Here is a 6,000-nt window from a genome sequence, read left to right as displayed (position 1 = left end):
GCTCCCAAGAAAAAGAGGTGGGGGGGGCGGAGGGGGAGGAAAGGGAAGGAAGGCCCCGCCCCCGCCCCGCCCACCTCCTCCCACTGGCCTCCGCTCCGCTTGCGTCACTCGCGCCTTCCCCAATGGCGAGGCGCGATACTGCGAGGTGGGCCGGGCCCGAGCGGGGAGTGGGCGGCGAGTCGGCGTACCCGCTCCGCCGCGGCTCCGCCACCATCGCGGAGGTGCCGCTGCTCCCGCAGACGCTCGCGAGCCGCCCCGCGCTCCGGAGCCTCGTCGTCCCGCCGCACGCCTCCCCGAGACGCTCGCCCCGCCGGGCCTGGGTCCCGCCTCCTCCTCCCTTCCTTCTCCCTCCTCCTCGCGCTCCCTACATCTTCTCGCCTCATTTTCTCTTGTAGTTGAGGGGTAAAAAAAAAAAAAAAAATCACCATCCTCCTCAGGGAGCCCCGGGAAAAAGCCCCCAGGAAAGCCCGAAGCAGACATGGTGGTGGGCGCCCGCCGCTGAAGGCTTGGCCCGAGCGAGAGGCGGAGGAAGGAGCCTAGGTCCAGTCGCTGCCGGGGTCACGGCCGGGAAGCCCCCGCCGCCCCTCCCCTCAGCCCGGTGCCCCGCGGCCTCCGCCCCGTCCCCGCCACTTTCCCCGGAGCCGGCCGCCCGCCCCGAGCCTGGATGGTGTAGCGCCTCAGGGGAAGGTAAGTCCTCGGCCCCGCCGTGCGTGCGTGCGTGCGTGCAGGGCCGCTCGTCCGTCCACTCCGCCGTCCTGGGCGCGGGGGGCCGGGCGACCGGGCGACCGAGGGCTCGGCCCCCGAAGCCGTCACTCGTCCCGGCTCGTCCTCGAGAGACCCGGCGGCTGTGGGGGCTGCCGGGCCGTCGTCCCGCCAGGCCGGGCAGCGGGGTGGCGGCGGATAAAGGGGCCAGGTGACCGAGCCCCTCTGTCCTCTGTGTCTTGGGGCCACCCTTGCTCTCCCTCGACTGCTGCTTCAAGCTCTCCTTCAAACTCTTTCCTGTCCCCAAATAATTGGCTGAACTGTGCCGGGGGAGGGGGGGATGGATGTGGGGGGCGGGGAGGAGGAGAAGGAAGTCCAGGACTGAAGCTATATCAATTGCTGGAATGTTTATGAATTAATCTGGGGGTCTTGGGGGGGTGGACTCGGATTAAAGTATCATTTTTCCCATTAGGGGAGAAGAGTCTTTCTTTGTGTTTTCCGTCTGTAGTTCAGGGTGTGATTACAAAATTGTGAACCTTTCCCTCGGATCACTTGGATTAGAATTCTGACTATTAGGTTTTTCTAGTTCTGCTGTCCGAGAGTGGCTTCTGTTTTCTTTTAAAAAATGTCCTTCTTTTAAGGTTAAGGAAAGATGGTAGTTTTATCTAGAATTGGGTGTGTGTGTGTTAGGGACATGTGTGTATGGGGGGAGTTTTGCAGGTTTCTTTTGAAACTGGTTGCTTCCAAAGTTGTTGAAAGGAAAACAAAATGATTCATTGTTGGAATTGTCATTTTTCTCTGTCTCTTTTCCAAGGTTTGCTTACAATTTTGCTGGATTACAGACTTCAAACAATGATTTAAGCAAAATGTGTCCTTGAGAAACTGGGTGCTTTAAATGTTTCAGTATGTGCTGCTATTTTAAGGTACATTTTTAGAAAGTAGTTTTGTAGGAATCCTGAAATAGCCTTTTCCAAAGCAATTTTTTTGAACACAAAAAAGATAACTTAGTAAAAAAAGTGAACTTGGTGAATTACAAAACATTCATTTAGTGTTGACACAAACTAGTGCAGTGTATGTTTAAATTTGGAGCATTTTTTATAATTGCTTTCTATTTAAAGGGAGATCTTTTTGTCTGCTGTACACGGATTTCTTTTAGTCTCAGTCTGTTGGGGGAGGGGTGAGAGGATGGATCTATACAATAATAAAATCATCTTTGGGTAGATATTTCCTTCCATGGATTTAGTTGCTTGTTGGTTTCTTTCCACTGTAAATTATAAACCAGTTTTAATTTTGATGACCCAGTCTGAGTGGAAGCTGGCTTCCAGCTCTGTTGTTGTTGAGGTGAAGGAAAAAGACACACACACACACACACACACACACACAATGCCAGGCTGAGGGCTCATTGTTCTTTCCTACACACATTCATTCTCTCTCTCCCATATTTGGGACTAGGTTTGCACAGACAAACAGCTCTTTTTGGGAGAGAGAAGATGGGGGGAAGGGAGGTGCTTTTCTTTTTCAGTTTTCTCCCATCTCCTGTCTAGCCTTTTTTGCAACCTTGCAAGGCAGAAGAGTATGTGGGAAACTAAAGGACACTCAGACACACATTCAGAGACTTTTCCCCTTAAATCCTGCTTTCTGCTGCTGTTTGTATGTGTGTGTATGTAAAGATGAACTCTTTATATGTGGTGGCCTTACATTCTACTCTCAGTGCTTTCATGTTCCTCATTGCCCCTGACTTTGTTGGGAATAGTGAATTAATTATTCACTTGGCTCTTACTGTCGCAAATGTCTTCTTTTCTAAGTAGAAATAGGTTGTCTCACTTAAAATTGTAAAGATTTTGCTTGAGGTTAATATTTAACAAAATGATTGTGTGTGTATGTGTTATTAGTGATCTGATAGGTCAACAGTCAGCAACCTGACCACAAATTATCAATGTGGTGGTGGTGGTTTTTGTAAATAGGAGTTTTAAGAAAGGATCTTCTTTTCTGTTTTGGGGGGCTAATGTAGAGGCGCTCAGAACACTGAACATTACTAACAGTCCATCTTGGGTAAACCTAGCTCTGGGTCAGGATGAAGGTTGGTGTGAATGAATGCTTGTAGGCTGCTGAATAGCACCTTCTACTGGTTAATTGCTTTGATGAATTCAGAGGAAGAGGATGGGGGAGGGGATTAACGGCTGAGGTTTAATGATTTTCTTTGAAAGGCAGTTGCTGGGCCTTTCTGCAAATGCCACTTCCACAGCTGCTAATGCAGCTGCCCTTTGACAGACACGGTTGCATCACGGCTTTATTATGTTATTGGCTGTGTCTTGACATTAATTTGTTCTGTTATCAGAGGTATTTGCACATTGTGACTTCAAAGAACTCTTTTGAATTGATACTTTCCCATCTTTTATGAGAAGTATAGTGTGTCTTGAAATAGTAAATTAAATAAGGAGCTTATTTACACTCTAGGTGTTGCAAACTGTATATCCTAGCAGTCTTTTGAAAAGTTTTAATGCCACTAATAAAATCAAACTTAACGTATAGAAAGTCAGAGCCTAGCATTGGATACAGATTGTCTTCAGGAATCAGGTAGTGGGATTGGGGGGTGGGTGGGTGGGAAATCTTAATAAAATCATCATTCTTACATATGTTCTGGTGTTGGATAGAAGTAACATTTTCAGAAATCATATAACATCAATACAAATAGGATTGATAGGATGGCTTGTGGTTGATGAGTTTCTGTTCTTCTTAACCATGGTTTCAGAGATACCCCCCCCCCCCCAACTCAGGGCTGCTCTTGAGCTTTTGTTGCTCAAGGCTATCACTACCACTTTGAGCTACAGCTCTACTTCCAGTTTTCTGGAGGTTAATTGGAGATTAGAGTCTCACAGACTTTCCTAGCTGGGCTGGCTTTGAACTGTGATCCTCAGATCTCAGACTCCTGAGTAGCTAGGATTACAGGTTTAAGCCACTGGAGCCCAGCTCAGAGATACTTTTGATAAATTGCTAGGATTTTGTTACCACAGACTCTAACCTATCCCTATTGTTGTAATGTAACGAATAGTTAGAGATTTGTATTTGTAGAATAAACATCATCTGTTCCAGACTGGTTACTCCTAGGAATGTGATTTCTTTCCTTTCTTTTTTTTTTTTTTTTTTTTTTGCCCTTAGTGGGGTTCAACTCAGGGCCTGTGGGTTTGGTTTGCTTGCTTGCTGGGCAGGTGCTCTATCACTTCAGTCACTTCTAGCTCTGCCTTGTGCTTGTTTGTTACCTTGGAGATGGAGTGTCCAACTTTTTCTGTCCAGGTTGGCTTTGAACTTTGATCTTCAAGCTCTGAGCCTCCTAAATAGTAGGATTACTGACACAAACCATCTGCTTTGGGCTAGAAGTAATTTCTTTAGCACCCCCTTCCCCCCATGGGACTTGAGCTCTGGGACTGGGTGTTGTCTCTGATCTCTTCAGCTCAAGGCTAGCACTCTTTTTTTTTTGGCCAGTCCTGGGGCTTTGGACTCAGGGCCTGAGCACTGTCCCTGGCTTCTTTTTGCTCAAGGCTAGCACTCTGCCGCTTGAGCCACAGCGCCACTTCTGGCCATTTTCTGTATATGTGGTGCTGGGGAATCGAACCCAGAGGCAGGTACTCTTGCCACTAGGCCATATCCCCAGCCCCAAGGCTAGCCTCTTGAGCCACAGTGCCACTTCTGTTTTTCTGGTGGTTAATTGGAGATAAGAGTCTTATGGACTTTCCCGCCCTGGCTGGTTTCGAACCATGATCCTCAGATCTCAGTCTCCTAAGTAGCTAGGATTATAGGAGTGAGCCACTAGTGCCCAGCTGTATTACTTATTTAGTGAGTAGAATCAGGCAGTTTCAACCCAACATTTGTTGGTAATATATCTCCCCCCCCCCCCCCCCCCCCGGGCTTGGACTCAGGGCCTGAGCACTGTCCCTGGCTTCTTTTTTTTTTGCTCAAGGCTAGCACTCTGCCACTTGAGCCACAGCGCCACTTCTGGCCATTTTCTATATATGTGGTGCTGGGGAATTGAACCCAGGGCTTCATGTATGCAGGGCAAGCACTCTTGCCACTAGGCCATATTCCCAGCCGCAATATAGCTCTTAAAGGAAGCTAAAATAGTAGTTGAGAACGTATTTCAGTTAAAACAGTAATCCAAATCAAGAAATAAAATTCTAGCTACTTTTTTTTTCCTGGTAGTACTAGAGTTTTGTTAGTACTAGGGCCTAGTGCTTGCTAGGCTGGCACTCTACCACCTTCACCTTGTCTTAGACCACCAGTTACTTTTTCAGCTTTGATTTATTGGTTTTTTTTTTTTTTTTGGTGTTTGTTTTGCCAGTCCTGGGGCTTGGACTCAGGGCCTGAGCACTGTCCCTGGCTTCTTTTTGCTCAAGGCTAGCACTCTGCCACAAGGCTAGCCACAGCGCCACTTCTGGCCGTTTTCTGTATATGTGGTGCTGGGGAATTGAACCCAGGGCCTCATGTATACGAGACGAGCACTCTTGCCACTAGGCCATACCCCCAGCCCTGATTTATTGGTTGGCCTTTAAGAAATGCCTTGAGGGCTGGAAATATACATGAAGCCCTGGGTTCAATTCCCCAGCACCACATATATAGAAAATGGCCAGAAGTGGCGCTGTGGCTCAAGTGGCAGTGCTAGCCTTGATAAAAAAGAAGCCATGGACAGTGCTCAGGCCCTGAGTCCAAGCCCCAGGACTGGCAAAAAACAAAACAAACCAACAAAACCAACCAACCAAACAAACAAAAAAGAAATGCCTTGATAGGTACAGCACCTCTGGCTTATGCTTGTAATCCTAGCTACCAAAAAGCCGGAAGTGGAATTGTGGCTCCATTGGCACTAGTCTTGAGCAATAAAAGCTCAGAGATAACATCTAGGGCTCTTAGTTCAAGCCCCAGGAATGGCACAAAAAGACAAAAAAACAACTTCAATAACTGATAAGTCCTGCAATTATTGTATGTAATGTACAGATACTGAACAGAAATGTGTCAGGTGGTATTAAAAAATACACATGGAGGGCTGGGGATATAGCCTAGAGGCAAGAGTGCCTGCCTCGGATACACGAGGCCCTAGGTTCGATTTCCCCAGCACCACATATACAGAAAACGGCCAGAAGCGGCGCTGTGGCTCAAGTGGCAGAGTGCTAGCCTTGAGCGGGAAGAAGCCAGGGACAGTGCTCAGGCCCTGAGTCCAAGGCCCAGGACTGGCCAAAAAAAAAAAAAAAAAAAAAAAAAATACATGGAAGCCGGGTGCCAGTGGCTCACACCTGTAATCCTAGCTAC

General features: G+C 47.9%; 1 protein-coding gene across 2 annotated transcripts in view; it reads left to right on the top strand.

The window, feature by feature from the left end:
* Positions 1-424: 424 nt before the first annotated feature.
* Positions 425-6,000, top strand: part of Rere (arginine-glutamic acid dipeptide repeats) — a 370,202-nt gene continuing 364,626 nt past the window's right edge. For both annotated transcript variants that reach the window (XM_048350176.1, XM_048350173.1), the window contains exon 1: positions 425-687. The gene's annotated coding sequence lies outside the window, so the exon portion shown is untranslated. The remainder of the gene's footprint in view (positions 688-6,000) is intronic.

The sequence above is a fragment of the Perognathus longimembris genome, chromosome 7 (assembly GCF_023159225.1).
Source record: "Perognathus longimembris pacificus isolate PPM17 chromosome 7, ASM2315922v1, whole genome shotgun sequence".
Lineage (NCBI taxonomy): Eukaryota > Metazoa > Chordata > Mammalia > Rodentia > Heteromyidae > Perognathus > Perognathus longimembris.
The sequence above is the reverse complement of the archived record's forward strand: the minus strand, read 5'-3'. Positions and strand labels throughout refer to the sequence as shown.